General features: G+C 38.9%; 1 protein-coding gene and 1 non-coding gene across 5 annotated transcripts in view; one reads left to right on the forward strand and one right to left on the reverse strand.

Moving 5' to 3' along the window:
- NRG1 (neuregulin 1) overlaps positions 1 to 24,685 on the forward strand; it is a 585,159-nt gene that overhangs the window by 284,229 nt on the left and 276,245 nt on the right. The window lies entirely within an intron of this gene.
- On the reverse strand, positions 21,774 to 21,855 carry TRNAS-CGA (transfer RNA serine (anticodon CGA)). Its single transcript has one exon. It is a non-coding gene; the product is annotated as a tRNA-Ser (tRNA).

Below are 24,685 nucleotides of genomic sequence, written 5' to 3' on the forward strand. Positions count from 1 at the left end.
GTATAGTCTCTCAATCGAGGACAGCTGTTTTGATCTGGTTAAAGGGAGCAGCCATTATTGGGTTACATCATGGTTACATCATGGAAGGCAGATTTGCATATTCTTCCCATAGTTCCTTGCAAAGTGGAGTGCTAAAGGCTTAACAAGTCTCCACACACCCATATGGTGGTCTCTCCCTAAGGAGTGACAATATCCCCCGAACCCTGTCTAAGCCTCTCACCTTTACCAGGTTATAGTCCTCTCTACATCGGGCTGAAGAGATCCAACCAGATTGAAACAGCTGTCCTCGATTGAGAGACTATACCTGGTAATAATCCCAGCTTCATTGCTAAACAAAGGCCTCTTGGAAGGTCGGGCATGAGGCTAAAGGGAGCAGCCATTATTGGGTTATTTTACTGGAATCCTGTCTTAAGACAGGCTTGCACATTCCAGTGAGCGCCCTCTATTGGTTTGCAACATTGAGGCAGCAACTGTCTTCCTAATTACATCATGGAAGGCAGATTTGCATATTCTTCCCATAGTCAACATGATGTTGTTAATAAAGTTAACTAAAAAAAAATCGACCAAACAGGATATGCAGGAAAAACAAACATACATAAATACACTTTATGAATGTATGAAAGATTCAGACTGTAAGTGCTTTTTACGCTGGGTTCACACTAGCGTTCGGCCGTCCGTTCTCAGGTTTCCGTCTTCTGCATGCAGAATACAAAAACCTGTCATGCCGAGTCCGGCCGTGAGCGCCGGTGAGCGTTTTATGCTCTCCACGGCAAAACCGTTTTTTTAAAACCAGGCACAGAGTACTGCATGTCCAATTCTGTGTCCGTTTAAAAAAAAAAAACGATTTCGCGGCAGAGAGCATAAAACGCTCACCAGCACTCACAGCCGGACACATTTCAAACCCATTTAAATGAATGGGTATGAAAGAGTCCTTCAGGTTTCCGTCTCCTGCCTCTGTTTTGTGCAGGAAACGGAAACCTGCAAAACGGACTCCCAGGCGCAGATGTGAATGAGCCCTTACTGATTCTTGAATCATTTTCTAACTCAAAGTTAAAGGGGGTTTCCTGATACATGTACAATAAAGCATAAGGATACTGATAGGATGTGAATGTGGTGTAAACCTAAATAAATAAAACATAACTCATCTTTTAAGGGTCACTTCACACAGGGTTTCTTGCATGCAGAAAAAATCTGCTTTGGAAATTAGGAAACTGTATTTTATGCGTTTTTTGGCATGACATGGTTTTTGATGCATTTTTTGTCACTTTTTTTTTGCTCCAGCACACTGCATGGACATAGAAACTTCTCTTGAAAAAAACATGCTAACGCGAAAAAACGCGACAAAAAAACATGCTGTTTTTTCCACCTCCCATTGACTTCAGTGGGTTTTTCCAGGTGGAACCCGCCTTCGGGTCCATTCACACATAGGAAAATGGTGAGGAATTTGGTTTGAAATTTCAGCGCTGAAAAAAAGTCTCCCATTGACTTCAATGGGTTCTTTTCTAGCAGAAAAAAGGAACCCATTTAGCAGAAAAAAGGAACCCATTGAAGTCAATGGGAGGCTTTTTTTTCAGCGCTGAAATTCCACACCAAATTCCTCACCATTTTCCTCTGTGTGAATGGACCCTTAAGATAGGTTATGTCGCTTTTTTTTCCCGCTAGCTGAAAAAAAAAATGCTAGAGGTAAAAAACTTCTAGAGACACCCATTGAAATGAATGGGAGGCGTTTTTTTCATGAGAATGTTGAGGCAGATTCCGAGTAAAAATCCACCTGCAAAAAACTCCACGTGAGCAGACATTAAATGTGCCTTGCACGGGCCTCATCATGTCTAGTCTGGTAAGAACCTGGCTGCCAACACTGGAACTGGGCACATAAAATATGTGTTAAGCTTTTAAAGTAGGTTTGTATACCCTGTTCTGTCTTTATGCTATTTTTAAAAGGATCCTATCATTAAAACACAATTTTTTTGTGACTAACACGTAGGAATAGCCTTAAGTAAGGCTATTCTTCTCCTACCTTTAGATGTCTTCTCCGCACCGCCTTTCGGTAGAAATCCCGGTTTTCGCTGGTATGCAAATGAGTTCACTTGCAGTACTGGGGGTGTCCCAAATGCTGCAAAAGAACTCTCCAGCGCCGCCTCCATCTTCTTCAGGAACGGCCTCTTCACACGTCTTCTTCCAGCGCTGGGGGTCAAACTTCTAGGCCTCGGGCAGAGCCAACTGTGCGTGCCCGCGGCCACAAGAAAAATGGCCACTTACACAGTTAGTAAGCGGCCATTTTCTTGTAGCCTGTGGGCATGCACAATGGCCCGCCAAAGTGCTGCGGAGAACGCATTTGCATACCAACAGTGATTTCTACCGAACGGCGGTGCAGATAAAACATCTAATCGTAGGAGAAGAATAGCCTTTCTTAAGGCTATTTCTACGTGTTAGTCACAAAAAATTGCGTTTTAATGATAGGATCCCTTTAAAGTCTGAAAACAACCTTAAATTATACAGTCAGCAGAACTCTGTAGAGATGGGATCTACTGCTCCATTATTGTAAAATATAATGTAATTTTTCATATCACATTCACAACAAAAATAAGCAATTTAATTAGTTGTTTTTTTTTTTTAAAATAGTTCTGTTAATGGCTATAAAACCCATTGCAGCACTGCAGTTAATGTTATGTCATGGAACTGGGTCTCTTAAAAATAACTGTACAGTAAAATATACCATAAGCATGTACAATGAGAGTGTTGTAAATTGGTGCTGAGGACTCAGCCTTTCATGAGCCCATAAAAATCACTGGGTATTATTATATGGAGACATAGTTAGTGAATGTGAATAAAATAAAAAGGGTCATCAAGCTTAAGCTATTATTAGGTGGAAAGTGCTGTACTGATCCTGAGGACACCAGAATTATTTTATGCACATTCCCTGTTCTTTTTGGGACATCAGTTATATAAGATAATGAGTAGAGATGAGCGAGTAGTACTCGATCGAGTAGGTATTCGATCGAATACTACGGTATTCGAAATACTCGTACTCAATCGAGTACCACTCGCTGTTCGAATGGAAAAGTTCGATGCAGAACCAGCATTGATTGGCCGAATGCTATACAGTCGGCCAATCAACGCTGGTTCTTCTCCTACCTTTAGAAGTCTTCTCCGTGCAGCTTCCCCGCTTGTAGTGCGGGCATGTGCAGTCGGCTCTGACCAGGCCCGGTGCCTGGCAGAGTGAATTCAGAGCCGGAAGATGCCGCGGGGACGCTGCATGGAGAAGACTGCCCGGAGGATCCAGCCTGACCCTCACTCGTGGACTTGGTAAGTATAATTCGATCGAATGTTGCCTACCCCTGAAACGAGCATTTTCCTCCCATAGAGTATAATAGGGTTCGTTATTCGATTCAAGTATTCGAATATTGAGGGGCTACTCGAAACAAATATCGAATCTTGAACATTTTACTGTTCGCCCATCTCTAATAATGAGATATCTTTCACATAGATAAATACATTGATATTAGGTAAGTAGATATATACATAGAAAGAAATTACTTTTGGACAAATCATTAACTATATGTATAGACTATACATACATTGTATATTGAGAAAAATTCAACTGTATCACTTACTTTGATCATAGACCACATACTGTTTTTTGGTGGTGCCCAGTTCAGTAGGCTACGCTATCTTATACTGCACAAATAGATATACCATTGTATTGTATTGGCCCCTTAGGAGTCTATGGACATATGCCACAAGCTTTTTCCAGTAGACACAGTAAGTGCACCACTGCGAAAGCAATGTGAACTAACCCTTTAATAAATTGTGTCATAAAGTGGTAACTGTATTCTTAAAACAAGCACAAAATTTAATTTTGAAAACACAAAGTTTGTTCTTGAAAATAGCTGTGTTTATCACAGAACACTGTAAATGAAACATTAGGTTTTCTTATAAATATTGCACTTGAATATATGTGCGTGGTTATGTTTTGTTTTATAGCTTGGCTTAAATATTTAGATTTCAAAGAACATCTGTTTCTTGAGAAATGTATTATACTCTTATTATGCTGTCATTAACTAATAAACCACAGTAGAGTAAAAACAAGTTGAAGTCCCATTAAAGTAATGTGTTAACAAGCTGTTATTTATAGGGCATACAACTACTGCTGCTATAAATACAGTATAAACTCGAAAATCCCAGCAATATTTGAATTGTAGATGTATATTTTATATGTTTATTGCTTTATTATATTTACTGTAATTGGGGATGATGAGTCGTGTATGTGTTTATATATACACTATATGTGTAGATTTTCCCACTTATTTGTTATTACCATATATTATTACTCAAAGATCTTTCCTTTTATAATACTGGCAACTTTTTATATAAATGGATCTAAAGAGAGCAATGAGGCCGATTTATAATTCCTTAGACCCCAGTTATTTGGATAGCTTGAGTGGAGATGCCTTAGACCTTTAGATTTACTATAACTTATGTCAGGAAACTGACTGCATCAGTCCCTGACTGGCGTAGATTTTACTTTTGACTTACGGGACACCCTGAATGATGCACCTAAAGCTATTAAGAGGGTGGAACCTCTAACTCATTCTGGCTCACCTTGCGGCAATGTACAAATGAAATAAGTTTGGCACAGAAAGCATCAGACCTAATAAACTAGAGGCTACATACAATATAGTTTAGTGATGGACATATTATTTATTATGGACATATTTCTGCTTTATTGCAGATACAGGTAGATGAATTGATATACTATACAAAGATCACTGCAGCAGTCACTCACACAAACATGCCGCTGCAGCAAACAGTAATTATTATTATTATTTTTTTTCAATCTCACTTTGCTTTATTTCACTCCAATACTGTACAGTACTTCCCTGTAATCTCTTCCATGACACTAAGTGAATGAGAATTCCTAAACAGAATGGGGGTTATTAATAGTTTGCCCCGTTTTTTTTAGTCATACTTTTCATAGCTGAGCCTTTTTTTAGACTGGTTTTACTGTGATGCCTATTTATGATGTCGGCGCACCTCCTTGTTAAATGTTGTGCACATTAGTTAGTTTAGATGTGCATTTTTTGACCATGTGCACTTTTCCCCTTTTTGGTCAAAAAGGTGCAGAAAAAGCCCCTTTCTAATGCACGAAGGGCTCTTTTACGCTGCCTATGTCGATTGATCTATCTATCTATCTATCTATCTATCTATCTATCTATCTATCTGAGAGAAATATAAAAATGATGACCTGATGCCCGTCTGGTGGAAGTAGTAGACTCCAGTCAGGAGCCCTCCAGGCCAATTGCACAATTGCAGCTGTTACCCGGACACCATCCCACACAGTGGGTGGTGAGGCAAATAGGAAAGGAAATATAGAAAAAAAACGGGAAATGATAGAGTGCCAATGGCAGCAAATTCAAAATAAACTTGTGAATAAAAATCACGATGTGGTTAGTTAAGATTAATTGGTTCTGTTTATTGCTCCAAGGACATGAACAACAGCTTAAAATGGCTAAAATGTAAAGAGGTGGGGGGTCCCAAAAACTAGATCAACATCCTAGTAGGATAGTAATGTGCAGACCTGAAGTTGCTCTGGTAAGGTGGTAAAGTGATAGTATGTTTATGGGGCAGGTATAGTCCCATAAAACATGTCATAGGTGACAATAAACACATTCTTTTGCATATTAGTTGTAGATCCCTGTAAGGGCTTCAGTGTAATGCTAATAGGTGATGAAGAGTTACTTACAGCCCTCTCCTTCCCCAATTGCCTACTTATTTGCAGACTTGAAAGATATATTTCTTGATAATGTGTATCATTATCCCAATGTTACATACCTGATATGTTTCTGTAACACTATATGACTCTGTTATGCTCAATAAAACAAGTTAAAAAATATAAATATATACACTATATCTATGCTATATCTATATATATATATATATATATATATATATATATATATATATATATATAGTTCAATTCATTGATAGCAGAAATGTCACCTGAATAGGCAATTCCCTAGAATACTGCTATATTGGAATAACCACTTATCCCAAAGACCACTACAGGGCTGTTACGGACTAACCACCCGTCAAATAGCTGCACTTAGTGAACAGACTATGGCTGCTGGCAGACTGTAGGGTAAATGCTTCACAGTTCTGCTGTTTATTCTCATACTTCTACTGTGACTAAAGTGAATGGGGTTTTTTTATGTTACTGTTACTACATAATACACATCAATTGAAATTTCTTATTGCCATGTCTTAATAACATTTGCGCAGAGATAACAGTATGTTGTCAGTACATGGGAGCTGGTGTGAGAAGAACACAAAATGCACCTAGGTTTTTAAAAGCCTACAATGTAGAGTGTAAACATGTTGCTTTGTGATGTATCGCAAGAAGGGGAACTCCATGAGGACTTCAAAGTACAGTAAATGCATGTTTATTTGTCTATCATTGGTAAGTGCAGTCATTTTCCACCTCTTCATCTGTTAACACCCTTCTGCTATCATGCTATGGATACAGACAGTGCTTTTACAGCTACATAGAACATACATGTATACATTATGTGTAATATCATCAATCACAAGCATTCAAAGTGTTACATGAAATGGCCATAAAAATGACATTTCATAAATGAAATTTCTCATGAAAATCCATGTGAGGGGGTAAAGTCATAAACAAGTCAAAGGTACATGCAAACATATTTCAGCACAGGCTGTATGACATGCATTGGATTCCTTCATCCTCTAATGAATGGGTTAAATATTATGTCTTACTGGACTTATCCTTATGGATTTGCAAATGTTAACATTATGAATTTGTATTAAAAACTTTGCGAGCCACTATAAACTTGGCTTTTTCATTGCTTTTACGATTTGCTTTGACTAAAGACGTATATAGTGCATTTATTTAAACACAGATTATAGTATTTGGCTTCAGTTCAACTTCTTAATTTATATGTTTATGTGTGCAAATGTCTGTTTTGCTAGAGTCGCATGCAATGATTCCACACACGCTTGCCAGGCCACGATTTTCACAGATGCATCAGTTTTCAATCTATTTTAATGTGTCTTGGCATTCTTCAGCAGTGTTTGCTATACTACAGCTGCTCTGAAGAAGTAGGAACACTGGAACATGTCCACTTTCACTAATGCAGTGCTACTGGGAGATGAACCAGTAAGCTGTCCTCTAGCAGTTTTACATTGTACTGTACTCTTTACTGGATTTTTTTAAATTATTTTTTTTATAGATTGTGAACACTGTCCAACTGACCTTCAGAGTCATAAATCAACTTGCCCTAACCTTTAGGAAAAGATTGCGCTTTCTGTCCTAGCCCTGTATAGAAATATTCATGCCAAATCTAAGTGATTTGTTGCCACCAACATCCTATTTAGAGCTCAAGTGCAGGATTAAATACCGTAACTTTTTTTGGTGACACATAGGGCTTTATGTAGATGTTATTTCTAGAGATCAGCGAGTAGTACTCGATCGAGTAGGTATTCGATCGAATACTACGGTATTCGAAATACTCGTACTCGATCGAGTACCACTCGCTGTTCGAATGTAAAAGTTCGATGCAGAACCAGCATTGATTGGCCGAATGCTATAAAGTTGGCCAATCAATGCTGGTTCTTCTCCTACCTTTAGAAGTCTTCTCCGTGCAGCTTCCCCGCGGCGTCTTCTGGCTCTTCATTCACTCTGTCAGGCATCGGGCCTGGGCAGAGCCGACTGCGCATGTCCGCTTGTAGTGTGGGCATGCGCAATCGGCTCTGCCCAGGCCGAATGCCTGGCAGAGTGAATGAAGAGCCAGAAGACGCCACGGGGACGCTGCAAGGAGAAGACTTCTCGGAGGATCCAGCCCGACCCTCACTCGTGGACTTGATAAGTATAATTTGGTCGAACTTTGCCTACCCCTGAAACGAGCATTTTCCCCCCATAGACTATAATAGGGTTCGATATTCGATTCGAGTAGTGGAATATTGAGGGGCTACTCGAAACGAATATCGAACCTCGAACATTTTACTGTTCGCTCATCTCTAGTTATTTCTATTTTTTAATGTTTTTTTATTTTTCTATAAATCTGGGGAAATGTAAACAAAAAAAGAAGGGAAGACGTATCTTTTTCATATTTTTTTAATAACATGAAGTGCTACTAAAAAAAGAATAAGAAATAAAAAATAGTTTTCCCTCTTTGTAATTTTTATGTTGGTGACACATGGTGTTCTGTCACTGATGGCTGGGCTAGAACCTGTAATGTGGGAGTGGTATTGCCTTTTTTTTAACATTGCTTTCCCTCATAAGGTCACAATATTACCTGTAACCGGGGTTGATCAGGCTTTAGGCCGTGTAAACACAGAGATTTGCCTGTGGCGGAAACATTACGGGAAAACGTGCAGTGTTTTACAGTCAGGGCAAAGTAGATGGGATTCTAGGGAATCCCATGCCCACTTTGCGATAAAAACCATGGCACGGTTTTGGTAATCGCAGCATGTCAATTATACCTACGGAGACGCCGGCAGTTTCCTTATAAGTATAATTGTAATAGAAAGTCCGAGGAGGAAACCTCTGCAAGCTTTTTGTCTAATGCGCTGCGGGAAGAACTGCGATGTTTTGGTGATTATTGGCGATAATAAACTGCCCATCTTCTATGCTTGCTACCTAACCCCTAGCAAGTGTTTTTACAGTAAAAAGGAAAAATAGACATTTTTTCCCTTGTTAATGAAAAAAATAAAAAACACACAGTTGCTATGGCGACATCCTTTACTGCCCCTAAAATAAAAAGTACATCTAAAGCACATTATTTATTCTACATGATAAACTTAAACGTCAGATTCTAGGATTGATGTTTTATGTTCATTTTACTTATACAGTAATACAAACTAATCAAAAGCTCACGTGTACCCGCAAAATACAAGGTCTCACAAGTTTAGTAAGATATAAAAGCTTAAATGCAGAGTGGCATAAAATGTTATTGGTTTAAGTCTAAAATGCCTTAAGTTAATAAAGGATTAAAATGAACATAAGGCACAATTTACTTGAGCCATAAATTCAAAATCTGTTATAAATAAAGTGACATTTTCGGCAGGGATTTTGAAATTTTAATGTGACTGTTAAGCATAGGGTTAAAAGTGGCACAGGTGGTAAACTACTTACCGTATATAGAAAACCTTTAGTACAAGACATCAGATGAAACATGGCATGATTAGGTTTTATCTGTTGTCATTTTAGAAAAACCTCTATATGCCCCTATATAAATATGCAGACTTATCGAGTTACGGTAGAGTCACACAGACATCTACGCGCTCTCTATTATTGTGCCATACAACTTTAGGTACTCCTAAATACTTACTAGTAGGTTAATATACTTCCTATAATATTGTCTCTAACATGCATAACCAAGAAGTTAAATAGTAAGCCATATTAGGTGTCAGGACTGATGTCATATGACAATTACTATATTGTGCTGCTGAATTTATTGGTGCTCTATAAGGACCATGAATATATAAGGGCATGATGTAATGAACTCAAATAATGTTCAATAAACTCCTAAAACATATGTCCCCATTTAGGCTAAGGCCCCGTGTTGTTGTAGCGAAGTATTTTTCCTGTTGCGGAAATGCAATATAAAAAAATGCTGCATTTTACAGTAACAGCAAAATGAATGAGTTTCGGGCTAATCCCATCCACACATTGCAGAAAAAAACTGTGCTGAAGACTGGGGCCCCAGAGAACGGAAACGCCATGGGAAAAATTGCAGCATTTTACAGTAAACCACAGTGCAGACACACCATGATTTCCAAACTGGCGCGTTTTTGGAAATCACAGCATGTCAATTATACCTACAGAAATGCCGGCGGTTTTCCCAAAGGTATAATTCTAACAGAAAGTCCGCAGAGGAAAACTCCACAAACTTTCTGTCTAAGGCGCTGCAGGAAGGACCACAATGCGTTGCTGCTGTGTTTTTTCCCGCAGTGTTTTATTGGTACGGGACATCTTGTGGGGCCTTAGCAATAAAAATGCAGCATGTCAATTTTACCTGCGGAAATGCTTATGTTTTCGCTATAGATATAATAATGCTAAGGTCCCACGTTGCAGAAATATGTTTTCCATTCTTTTTGTAGCCATTCTTGGTTTTGGCTCAAAAAACACAAACAAATCTGTGTTTCTGCAACATGACGTTTTAGCCTAAGAGAAGAAAAAACGCAGAAAAAAAATGCAGCAAAAAATGCAATAACAAATGCTGGCCTCTTTACTCCTTGAGCATAGTGCCATGCATTGTATAGTGACTGTGCTTGGTATCGCAGCTCAGCCCCATTTACCTGAATGGGAGTTACTTGCAGCAAGGCCATATAGTCCATCAAAATAATAGTCTAAAAAAAAAAACTTTAAGTAGCACTTGACTTTTCATATATATCACTGATATAATATATATATATATATATATATATATATATATATATATATATACTTATATACAATACATATATACGTTTAGAAAAGATCCTGTCCGACACATTTCATCAGCTTAGCTGAGTTGCTATAATGATACTGATACTTTAGAAATATTACACTTTTTAGAAGACAAATCAGTTTATTCAACTTCCATTTTTCTAATCTTTCAGTTTGTTCAAAAGTCAAGTAGAGTAAAATAAATGCAATAGCACGTTGAATATCTAAAAGGGTGCACTGCAATAGTAAGGAGTTAAATTACCGTGTGCCGCACATTTCTGTCCCAAGCAATGATGCTTTATGGTTAAGAAGCACATTGGTGACAACAAAGTGGAAATGTCGTCTTCTCTCCCAGCATCTCCCCCTATCCCTCCTCCACAATTAATTGCTCTAAGCTGCCTTCTGCTCCTGCTGGGAGCCCTCACTTAGTCTCAGCATAAAATAAGGCTGCTGTCTGCTTCCAACACCTTTTAATAAGGCCAGAAGCCACACATCCAGCACCAGACAAAAAGGCTAAGGACTAACGTAGTTCAACACATCATCACATTACATACCTGACAAAGACTTCCACAAACAGAAAAACTCAGCTCAAAAGTTGCACAATGGATCAGATTTACTGTTGCTTTTTTGACTCGTGTAAAAGTTGTAATATGGCGCATCTTTCCTGTAATGTGGCTTGTTTCTTTTGAGCTAAAATTTTTTTATTGTGAAGTCTCAGAAAAAAGAGCCCTGGCTTAAATGCATCACAGTATGCCAAAATAGTGTTGTATTAATCTGGCTCTAAGTAAGCCAACTAGAAAGTGGTATAAACTTAGACTAGATAGTCTAAAGATACATCAGATTTGACATTCAGCATTGGTTACTGTGGTAAATCTGGAGTATCTTCAAACTGCCTATGTGAGTTTACACTTTCTGTCTCTTAGTAAATCTAGACCAATGAGTTAATACCCAGATTTGGGCGCATAGCTGTAAAATGTACAGAAGGCTCCTCTACCACATAGAAAACACCAGTTATACAATTGACACTTAGTAGGTAGGGGCTTTAGTTCAAGGATTTGTTTGGGTCACAAGACAGAGTTTAGATTGGTCTAAGGGCCCCTTCACACGACGTAAGCGTGCGCTTCAAAACACATCCCATCCACTACAATGGGACCGCGCGTAAAGCCGGCTTTACAGGCGCTCCCATTGAAGTGAATGGGATGTGTTTTGAAGCGCTCGCGTGTACGGGTCTAAATGAGCGGCGCGCTTACGCTGTGTGAAGGAGCCCTAACCCTTATGTGACACAGACATTTTTCAGTTTCGTGTTTTTGTTTTTTACTCTCTGCACTCCAAAAGCCATATCTTTCTCATTTTTCTGTATATGCAGTCATATGAGGGCTTGATTTTTGCGTGTCAACTTATACTTTAAAATGGTATCATTTCATTTTATTTTGTACAAGGTACTGGCAGTCAAGAAAAAATTCGGAATGAGATGGAATTGAAAATAAATTCTGTACCACCATTTTCTTATGGGGTTTTGTTTTTACAGATTCCCCTCTGTGGTAAAAATGCTATATGCTAAATATTTATGTAATTTTTTTTCATGCTTAATAATTTTACAAAAATTCTAAATTTTTAAGAAAAAAAATTCTTTGAATTACCATATTCTGATACCTGTATTTTTTTTTAGATTTCATTCCAAGATATAAGAGAAAACAAAAAGGAGGGGCACTTACCAAGGTGTTTATTAAAAGGATTACACAAGAGTACCCAACTGTGCAATGCCAACAGCCAAAAAGCACCTATAGGGAAAATGCCAGTGTTTCCATAGGTATAATTGATGTCTTTTGAAATCCTAGCATTTCTGCTGTAGATTTTTATTCTACAGTATGTGGTTAGGACTAACCAGAATCCCATGCACTTTGCAGGTACTGTAATATACAGCGTCTTTTCCCACAGCGTCACAGTCAAAAAGCTGCGTATTCGCAATGTGGGACCCAGCCTTAAAGGGGTTTTCCAGGCTTGTTCATTGACTGAAAACTAGGAATAGTAGGATATTGTGGCTGAGAATGTGATGTAACATGACCTGTGAAGCAGATGCCTGTTATCACTTCAAACAGCTGATCTGCGAGGGTCTTGGTGCAGCATTGATGGCATGTCCTAAGAATAGTTCATCAATGTGCTAAACCATGACAAACTCTTTCCTTCTGCACCACATTCAGCTACATCGTTGGCAGACATTTGCAAACAATTATTGTTTTCTATCTTCCCACTTTGATAGCTGTTTCTCATTACTATTATTATGGAAATTTTGATAACATGGAAATTTGCATACTGTAGTTTTATAAGGAAATATTTATCCTAAACTTGGCAAATGTTGAAGTGACGTCTGACCAGGACATAGTTCTAATTATATTGTAAATCCCCTGTGCTGATTCATACTATGCACAACTACTTGTTTTAAGCAATATCAGTGTGAAACTAGAATTTTTCAGCTCCTTTTATGTTGTAAAGCCTGAAATACATCTAATTTTCTCCAAATGTAAACACATTATAAAGTGCTGTTAATCTGAGCCTTAAGCATACCCTGGATTGAGATGTTCTTGCTAAGTGGCACCTGTGTGATTCATTTGCACTTCAGTATTTCCTTGTTCCAAAGTCTCAACATGTTGGATGAAATATATTTTTTGTAATAAAACTGGTTCTTCAGACTACTTTCCCATGGCAGATCATTGTATTTACGTATATGGGAACTACATCAGTCACACCATTACAGTGACTGCCTAATACTGTGGAAATCCTCCTTGTGCCACCAAAATCACTCTGACACGTCAGGGCATGGAACCTCACAAGACCTCTTAGAAGGTGTCCTTTGGTATCTGATATCAGATCGTATAAGCAAGTTGCAAGGTTGGGCCAACAATGATCATACTTTCTTCTTACAAATGTCCATCTGAATAGATTTGTAGAATGTCAAGTCAATACCTTGAACTCTTTGTCATGTTCCTCAAACCATTCCTAAAACATTATCAATATGTCACTGTGCAGTATTCTATTAAAAGAAGCCACTGCCAACTAGGGAGCTACACAAAGGGAAAGTACTTGGTTTTCAAGCTGTGATGCATTGTATTTTCTGAGATCTTTCTATAACAGCCAGCAGTAAGTTCTTCACAAATTTGTGCTACTGTGCTACTAGTACTACTGATTCGGTGGGTGTAGACCAAAATTAGGTAGCTTTTTCTCACACACATATCAATAACCCTTAAACAACAATGACCCCGTCTCTGGTTTACTGGTTGTCTTTCCTTGGACTAAGTTTAGTAAGCACAAACTACTGCATATTTGGAACGACCTATGCAACCTGCCATTTTGGCAATCCTCTAACATAGCCATCTAGCCATCACTTGACTCTGTCTTCAGTTACATGGATCCCATTTCTTGCTGCTTCCAACACAATATTAAGCACAGTTCAGTTGCTGTCTAATGTTTTCTAAGAACTTGACAGGTGCTGTTGTAATAAGTTAATCCATGTTATTTATGATACCTGGTTTAAATGTTATGGCCATTTCATGGATATATTCATTTCATTCGGAGGTGTACTTTAAAGCTTCTATGCCTTGGCAGAAGGTATAAGGGTAGACTCCAATCCAAAAGACTTATGGTTGTTTTACTCAGAATGTAATGATCCAAACACAACTTAGTGGTCATCTACATCTTAAGACTTGACGCCTATAGTGTGTATTGAAGAGGGGAATTCACAAAGGGTCATCTCAGCATGTTATAATAAGAAGCATTCCATAACATAATGTCTGTATTTCAGGAGATAGTTAACACTGTTTTGTGAGTTTGTATGACAGAGTGATGTCTTATATGTTTCTTTGTGGCCACTCAGTGGGTGTTTTGTCAGCTTCAGATTTTCAACAGCTATATAATGTTGTATATCTGTAGTTCAGTTGTAATTTCACAATATATGTGGATGACAATATTTTGGAATCTGTGTTTTTAATGTTAAACTATATAAAATGTAAAGCCACAATTTAAAGAAATCTTCCTGACTGGTAGCACATTCCATACCATACCATATTACTTGTAAGCATACAGTGCCTGGTCGAGGTGCAGCAACCCAGTGGAGGAGTATGCAGAGGATGAGAATAATAGCAGTTTAGTTCACAGTGGCTGAAGTCTCTACCAAACCCTCTGACACTCCACAGGGCTGGTGTCATGAAGAGGGGACCTGTACTATGGATGGTGGCGGCACTAGTAGTTTTGTGGTATAGTCTCCTTGAGTCCAGTGGTGGTTTGGGTGCCCTTGATGTTGTGAGTGCAGGATTGAAGACTTAGGAGATAATGAATAGTGCAAACAACTCATGGTTTACTGTATTTTAGGCAGATGAACAACTGAACAATAAATCTTCCACAGATATGGCGGTACAAGCTTGGGACACCATTTGGGCTGGAGTTGAGGCTGTTGAAGGCATCAGTGAGTATTTTTGGATTTGGCAGTCTCCTAAAAGTGTGCAATTTTCTCCTTCACAAAAACACCATAAAATATCTGCAATACTCAAACAACGAGGTGCTGGTTTCAGAAACGGAGTCTAACCTGGCCTGAGACTCAAAGACCTTATAGTCTTATAGTCTCTATCACAGATACCACTACAAAGACATGAACGGTGCAACTCATCTCCTTACTGCAATATTGAATACTAACCCTGTCTGGTAGTCAACATTTAAGTTGACCGAACCTAAGCACTATAGCTTCTGCCTTCTCCCGAACTTCACTGGTCCCTATTCCTGACTAGAATATTCTGGCAAAGGAAGGTACAATATTTCTATCCTCTGCCTTACTGGTTTAGCCCAGTTAAAGTTACAAGGCATCTTAAAACAACATTGTATGGTATAAACATGTCAAACTATAAGAACATAATAAAATACTCAAGACTTTTCCAGCGGTGGTTACAAATGGACACTACACAGGCACACTGCCATAACTGTATATTCATATATGCACCTTTAATACTGACTGAACATACTGAATGCCTTAATCCTTTAAGTCTTTGTTCATCTATGTGTTTGGATACTTCAAAGTACAGTGTGTCAAAAATTCCAGTATGCTGCACTATTTCATTCCAGTATGCTGCACTATTTCATTCTAGTATGCTGCACTATTTTGTCCTCTGACAGGCCAGCAACCCAGTGGGTTACTTTGTAAATATTTTTGAAGAATAGGTAAAATGAGGAGCCTAGTCTAATGGATTCAAATTATTATAATTATTATTATTATTATTATTAGACCCTTGAGTCTGGCACAGATATTATGGGCCATAACAAGTAACAATAGTTTATGTTTTATTTGAACATTCGGTGACACCCTTCTCAAAGACTAGCTATTTATCTATACCAGATTTCCTTTGACAAATTCCAAGTCCATAATACACTGTTGGTCTACTTAGCAGTATAAAAAGGCCTAGAGAATGAGGATACTATAAATAAAGAAGAGAATGTCTAGGGCATCTAAAAATAATACCAGTAATCTTCTTAATGCGTTACTAGACTTTCAAACAACTTCCCGGACAGCCTTTATGTCATTAATAAATTTTGTAACATACTTCATTAATGAATTTGGCTTTGTTCTGTGAAATCCTGCCATTCTTTCATCTCTCCCTTGCTTCTCTGTTGAGAGCTGCACCCTGCTCCTCACTGTGTACAGAGTATGGGCTTGTGCGTGTAATGAAGAGAAAATAAGGGCGTGGGAGGGTCAATTCATACAATTATGTCTAGGGCTATATAAAACATAGAAACGTGCGTCTAGTGTCATCTTTGATACGACATTAATGTTACCAAACCCCATTGTGTTTTCAAACAGTAATATCTCTGGAAATAATACATGTAGAAATGCAACTTTAATTTGAATTAGTTGAAGATCTCCTCCTTTATATGTCACCAGAAGCAAGTTTCTACATTTTACAATGCCCGAGATATAGCTGATTGAAATTACCCTTCCATACCCTCATACAATACACAGTGGGAAGCAGAGTACAGCTCACAATAGAGACGCAAGAATAAAGAAACGCAGGATTTTACATAAATAAGAAAAAAATATTCATATTAAAATATTAATAACGCAAATACTGTCAGAAAATCAAAATTCGGTTGAAAGTTTAATTTTAAACTTTTGTGTATTTAATATTTCCTCTACCTACTTTATCCATATATGAATGTGAAATAGGAAGGGAGAATTTAAAAAATCTGGATGCACTGGTTGAGGAGAAAAATCACGGCCGCAAAATAGCGCCGCATATACAATCCCGGCTCCCATTGAAATCAATGGGAGCGTATATATGGCCTGCAAAAGCTCCCGCGGCGTAGACGTGCCAGATTACGAGCCAAAATACATCATGTGAATGCACCCTAAGGCTACGGCCCCACGTTGCAGAAACAGTGTTTTTTGTTTCAGATTTTGCTGCGAATTTTTGAGCCAAAGTCAGGAATGTATTTAACAGAAGAGAAACATCTATGAGCTCCTATATATTTTCAAATCCTTTTCAAGCCACTCCTGACAAAAAAACACTGAAAAATCTGCAACAAAAAACACTGCGTTTCTACAATGTGGGCCCTAAAGGGGTTTCCTAGTGTATTTATATTGATACCTTAACCACAATACGGATATCATGTCTGGATTTCTGCCACTTTCTCTACTGATATTTCCAAAACAAGTGACCTTATAATGTCCAGTATGTGCATTAGCACTGTAATAATGCATGGTGCATTTTTTTTTACACATGTACACTAAGTCTATGTGGAATAACAATCATATGAATTGTAACATACAGCCATATGAATAAAGAATACTTTGCACAATACATACGCAAGCTGCACCCAAGGAAATCACATGTCCACAAACCAATGGTTCAAAGAAGAACTGGATGTGTTTGATGAAAAATATAATATAAGAGGTTTTAGGTGCTAGATTTGTGGAGAAAGGGAGTTGATAGTGCTATGACACGTGTTTTCCCCTAATTATAGGCTGATGGCATCCACCTCATGTTTTTGCCTTCTTCTAGTTGGATGGTAGTTTGGGGACCATTAATGATTTCTTTTGCTTAAAAGGGTTTTTTTTCCCTAATTTTTGGGATTTTGCCTATGACATAAAGGTCAATTAGATTCAGCATTGGTTATTGATTCCAATGAATGAACACACTGGATAAGAGCAGAAAGGGTTATGAAATGTATTTTTAGACAATACATAATATAAAGGATGAATCCAGCAAACAAACTTTAATAAAACGTAGCCTTTATTTTCATCAGAATCCAGAATAAAATATATATCAATGTTGGTATTCAAAGAAAGTCCATGATGGCAAGAGGAAAAAGACGGCGTCTGGCTGACGCGTTTCGGAGCGCTATAGGGGCTCCTTACTCATAGCTATGAGTAAGGAGCCCCTATAGCGCTCCAAAACGCGTCAGCCAGACGCCGTCTTTTTCCTCTTGCCATCATGGACTTTCTTTGAATACCAACATTGATATATATTTTATTCTAGATTCTGATGAAAATAAAGGCTACATTTTATTAAAGTTTGTTTGCTGGATTAATCGTTTGGCTATTCAAGTTTACCTCGAGCTGGGAGGCTAGTTTCCGTGCATGCATACCTATTGAGGAGGACTACAACACGGCATGATCAGAGTGGATTTCATAATCAGTTATTGATTGAAGACACGTGAGTGAGCTGACACGTCTTTGTTCTAGTTTGTTAATAATATAAAGGAGCCTAGTCTGGTGGATTCCATTTAACTGGCTTGAAAATAACCATTTTATTTAACCCATGATGAAACTTCAGGTACATATTATTTTTATTCAATCATAGAGTAAAAATGTGTAAAAGTTCACACAACTATGCATTTGCTATAACTCATTGTGAGCGACCTTGGAAAGGTGGGGAAGACAGAATTGTAGATATCAATAAATTTAATAATGTATGCTTTGTAAACTCACATATTAATATTTTACAGTACATCATCAACATTTAGCAAGTTATTTACAGCAACCATGCCTTGCCCTGCAGACAGTTCAGATCCAGTATTTGACTCTCAATTCTTTTTTCCTAAAGCTGCTGATGTCAGGATTCTTTTGGCTCCCTGAATCATTGGCACTGCTCTTTCTCAGGTTTGAAGTTTTCAATACCTTTACCTATGTATGGCTTCCGGTATCAAGTTACTGAAGTGTATAATCCCTAACCGCAACATTCTTGGATGCCACCATGTGATAAACAGTGTGGCTTGATTCACCTAAGCATTGGGCGTCTCTGTCAGCACTAACGTCATTTGTAGATTAGGAATTAGTACTGGCTTGTAAACGCATTGCATGACATTAAATCTATACATCAAAGACAAAAAATAAATAATAAAGTTATGCTAACACACCCCACGAATATACTAGAACACATTTCTATTCTGTAAATGATTTGTAAAATTCCAAGCAACAGGCAAGCGCCAAGCACTCCATCACCTCAAGCCCTATTACAGTTGTGAGGTCTTGCTATACAATGCCACACCAATGCCTCTTACTGTGACTTGGAATCACATCACTTGCACTTTCAATATCATTAGATTAAGGAATTCCCACCAGATACTTAAACACAATTGCAATCAATTTTATTTTCAGTCTGCCTTGTATGTTTCTTCTCTTATTTTCAGTTTTAAAAACTCACAATAAAAAAATTAATAATTTATTAATTTATTTAATATATTATATTCAGGGTTAGCTTCATGTTCTGTTATTTTTCCAAACCTTTCAAATCAGTATCAAGATAGAGTAATTTATGTATTTTTCCTTAGATAGTGACAACCTATACCGCAGCGCTGTACAGACTTTGTGACCAGTCACATTAGTAAAAAATATCAATAAATATATATATATATATATAAGGTTTCGTAGGGTTTATGCCCTTTTTAAATAAACATTATCTCTTAAAATGGTGGCGAAAGGGGGTTTGGCTTCAGATGTGACATTGAGCATCAAAAATGTGCCCAAATCTTATGCTTTTTTTTCCAGAAACTAGGCCAACTCATAGATGTGTAAACAGACTACACAGTCTAACAATCCACCATATATATTATCCAGAATCAGGCACTACACTGTTTAAAACTCACTATTCTAAGCTTACATTGCGTGATTCTTAGACACTATTAGTAAATCTGACTCAATGTGTTTACAAATGTAAATCAATACTATATTGAGAATAGCTGCTGCCAGAGGCAAAAAGATCAGTATGTTGAAATTCAACTGCCCAAGCCTTCTCACCTCGAACAGCTGATTTCGAAATCCACAAACATGAGTGCTCACATGGTCAGAGAAGTGGAGAGAAATAAGTCTTATGACTGCCATACACATTAAACGTGGGCAAATGCTTGTTCAATGACCAATATCTCTCCTAAGAAGAGGGAGGCAGCTGCTGCCAGAAACATCAGTCCAAGGAGAAATAGATTGAGCATATGGATATCCAACAAGCCAGGAGGCTTCCATACACATTGGATGGTCATCTGGTCCATATAATCTAAAGAATATAGCCAGAGTAAAGCACATTTTTCTAAGTAGGCCATGAGAACACAAATATTAACACAAAAGACTTTCATAGGTTATTTTTGTACAGGCCATGGAGCAAGTACAATGGGATGAACATCTGGGAATGGGTTCCACCTGAGGTTTATGTTTTGGCATGGGCATCTGCCAGTAAAAGTATTAAGATCTCTTTATTTCGCTCACTCCTATGTTTTCAACATGGTTATTTTGCGTAGAACATGTCATTCTAGTACTTCAAAGTGTGTTTTTTTTTACTCTTTCGAAGACAACGTACTTTAACCTCAAATCAATGAAATGCATTATATACTTTCTGCTATAACAAATTCATCATCATCTCTGATAAAACATTGCTTTCAATCCAGCACAAGATGAAGACAGATATCCGCTTTAATTCTTCTAGTGTCACGTTCGCAGGAGCTTTGACAGGCAAGCCAGCATCATTCTGAGTGACACTTTGTACGGTGGTCAGCCAATGCCCTCCGGCTACATTTTACATATCTGATTTCCACAACAGATACCTCAGGATGAGTGATGAATGTCATCACTTCATCAAAATTCCTTGAGTAAAATCAAAATAGAAAGATAGAGAGCAATTTATTGTTATATGCTCATCTTATCTCTATGTATTGCCTTTGAAGGATATATTGGAAATGTTCTAAGAACATATATATATATATATATATATATATATATATATATATATATATATTAGCTTTATTATCTGATCATTTGTTTCTTTAAGATACTTTAAATGGCGTCAGTCATATTTGGCTTCTGCTCATATCTATGAAAAATGCAGCAGAACGAGTGATTATGAAGATAATCTTGTTTCCCTTAGTCCTAACAGCGGCACAATGCGGGGTATTTCTGCCCCTGTGTGCTGGTAGGACAGGCGGATATTTAATTAGCCAATCAAATGCGTGGCAGGCCCTATAAGAGGGCACAAGAACCTCCCCTCTGCGTGTAAATACAAAAGTACCTCCATTACATTTATATACAGTTTTATACATAAGATATGATTCCCAGGGTGGGAAATCTTGTGCCGCTGTTAGGACTAAGGGAAACAAGATTATCTTCATAATCACTCGTTCCCTGTCGTCCTCAACAGCGGCACAATGTGGGGATATAGCAAGCAGGTCCCCAAGATGGGTGGGACAAACCCATGACCGAACTTAAACTGGTCTGGGCAAAGGCAGTGGAATCTGCCACTTGGTCCTTCAGGCGGTAATGCCGAATGAAGGTGGATTCAGATGCCCAAGAGGCAGCTGCATATATTTGGTCCACAGACAAAGCACTTCTTTCTGCCCGTGAAGTGGACACTGCCCTGGTTGAATGGGCATGAAGGAAAGATGGAGCCGACAGCCCTTGGGCGGTATAGGCGACTCTAATAGTCTCGGTAACCCACCGGGATATTGTAGCTTTGGCGGCTTTGGCGCCCTTGTTTTTCCCCGTGTAGCTGACCAACAGGTTTTCAGTCCACCTAAAGGGGCGAGTGCGCTGCAAGTAGATCTGCAGGCATCTAACCACATCCAGCTTGTGCCATCTTTCTTCTTCAGCAGAAGAAGGGAACGGAAAAAATACTGGAAGGGAAATCAGTTGGTTCCTGTTTACAGCAGATGGCACCTTGGGACGAAACCCAGGGAGGAACCTAAGCTGTACATGGTCAGAGAAAAAGGTGGTATATGGCTCCTCAGCGGACAAAGCTTGTAGTTCACTAACGCGTTTGGCAGGTGTGACTGCCAATAGCAGCGCCATTTTGCCGGTTAGCGCTGTGAACAGGATCTGAACCTGTGCGGGGAGACCCCATTGGATTTCGAGTCCAAAACCTTAACCACTCAGCCATCACAGCCGGTTCCCAATAAAGTTTGCAAACTGGAAAAGAGTTCAAGATCAATGAACACCACAATCGCACGCCTTCAGCAGATACTGCAGGAAGGTCTCTGACACCAGGCCAGCCAGCCTCTTAATTCTGGCCGGCTGGAAGTGGGCGGAGCCACAATCAAAGCAGGTGAGGCAACCTGCCCAGACAACTAACCCTGTAATCAGGGGTCTGCAAAGATATACATTCCCCCCCACCAAGAGGCCCTTAACACGGGCACTTACCCCCACATCTCTCAGTCTTTTCCGGCCTTTAATAAGGCCTGAATCTTCCCTGAGTGAGCGGCCGCCAGCGCCAGGCCGTTGCCATTGCGCTATGATACTTCCGGCAAAACCGGAAGTGCGCGCTTACAGCGGCCGGCGGGGAACAGGATACACAACAGTGTGGTTCCACCCGCCGGCAGTCCGCGCGGCCACCAGAGGCGGCATGCGGAGTCCCCGGACTCTCACCAAAATGTCAGGTAAGTCACAAGGAGCAGGGGAAGCGGAGGAGAGGGGGGGCAGGGGGGATAGAGGGGGGTAGCCACACATGGCTAACAAGCACCTTCTCCCCGCAGGGCACAGAAGGTGACAAGAAGAAAACAACCGCTCAGGAGGTGAGTGATCCTGCTGAGCTTCTCAAAGAGGACACAAGTCCTCCCACCTGTCCTCTGTCCACACAGGACAGAAAAAAACACGCAGAGGGGAGGTTCTTGTGCCCTCTTATAGGGCCTGCCACGCATTTGATTGGCTAATTAAATATCCGCCTGTCCTACCAGCACACAGGGGCAGAAATACCCCGCATTGTGCCGCTGTTGAGGACAACAGGGAAAAAAGTGTTGTATTTCTTCCATTGACCTTTCTGTAGTGTTCTTTTGCAGCAATTCACTGCAAGGGGCCTTAGCATAAAGAGATTTTCTCATATATAACAGTTATTCTCCATCCTGTGGATCACGAATAAGTGTTTGATCACTAATGGTCTCAATCCTGGTACTCCCACCAATCATGTGAATAGGGCTATCCCAAGTCCCTTGAGTAATTGGAGTAACAGTGCACATGTGTGACCATGGCGCTATTCACTTCTAGGGAACAGATTTAATCAAGTTTAGTGCTGCTGTAATGGATACAGAAGTGAACTGGTGCTTTGGTCACGCTTGCACACTACCATATTTATACAAATTAAGAAAAACGGTATTATTTATTCAATGGATGATTTTTGAGCTTTAAATGATTAACCCCTTCCCGACATCCGCCGTAATAGTACGGCAGATGTCGGGTGTTTATGTATGGCGGCCACTCAGGAGCTGAGCAGCCATCATAGCCACCGGGTCTGTGCTGTATTATAGATACATACACTGATCGTGGGCATTAAACCCACCCCCCTGGCACGTCCCGGCCGTCCAGTTACTAATGACACCTGGGAGCCTTTTGAAGGCTCCCAGGTCTGTCTCTCATTACTTTCTATTGCAATAGAAGTACTGATATTTTGCAATGAATTGCAGTGCATTAGCTTTAAGGGACCCCTAGATGATCAATATTATTGTGCAATATTTTGGTTTGTGCAATATAATTGATCGTTCATTGATAATTCACAGTTCATTGAGTAATTTGTTGTGGATGAACTTCTCCCTATCAATAAACCACTGTTTGGCCAATTTTTTACCTTTCTGCGAGCCTTTTTTCTTTCCTTTTTTACGTCTTGCGGGCACAGCAATTATCACGCAACACAATTCAGTTTCACTCAACATGTTGACTTCTGGCAGGGACTGTTTGCACAATGTAGTTGTACGTCTGTGCTTGCAATTGCAGTATAATCTTTTGTACAAACCAAAATATTGTACAATAATATTGACCGTCTAGGGGCCGCCGTCAAAATATTGTGCAACCCACATTGCACAATAATATTGAACGTCTATGGGCCACCTTAGACAGCATTGCATTGCATTGCAGGGGTTAGAAAACACAAACACATTAGGTATCCCTGTGTCCGAAAATGCCCGGTCTACAAATCTACAAAAATAATTTTCCTGTACGGTGAATGCTGTAGCGAGAAAAAAAAAACAAAAGTGCAGAATTGCCTTTTTTTTTTTTTTTGCTGTTTTGTCTCTGATAAAAATTTGAAGAAAAAGGGATCAAAGCAATAGACATTCCCCAAAATGGTATAACTAAACAGTATACCTGGTCCTGCAAAAAATAGACACCCTATGCATCTCCGTATAAGGAAATATAAAAAAGTTATGGGTGTCAGAATATGGCAACTTTTAGAATAATGCATTTTATCTCCATTTCTACCCCATTCTGAATTTTTTTTCCATCTTCCCAGTACATTGGACAGAATAATAAATGGTACCATTATGAAGAACATTTTGGGCAGCAAACATATGGGATTTTGGACACGTGCAGTCAAAAACAAAAATCGAAAAATGTCACCGCGGGAAAGGGTTAATAAAGCTCAGTTACTTTCTAGGTTTCTACTGTTTAATAAACATATCTATGAAAATCAATTCAGAAATTTCTCAATTTCACTCCATGTTATTGAACTAAGAATAAAAAAAATAATTCAATACTGAATATTATATTCTTACTGAGTAATTTAGTACTAGGCAACAATCCAAGCACCACAGAACAAGAACATGGACTCATTTAATTGTCTTTTTATTGGACTCGCTGTGGACATTTTTGACATATTTTATAACCTCTATGATTTATCCCCTATTTGTGCTTCTATCTCATATTACGGAAGATATTTATTTTCTATCTTATACGTTTTGGTGGTTGCATAAGAGACACAGAAAATACACAAATATAATACAACACTGTTG

Source organism: Leptodactylus fuscus, chromosome 1 (assembly GCF_031893055.1).
Source record: "Leptodactylus fuscus isolate aLepFus1 chromosome 1, aLepFus1.hap2, whole genome shotgun sequence".
NCBI lineage: Eukaryota > Metazoa > Chordata > Amphibia > Anura > Leptodactylidae > Leptodactylus > Leptodactylus fuscus.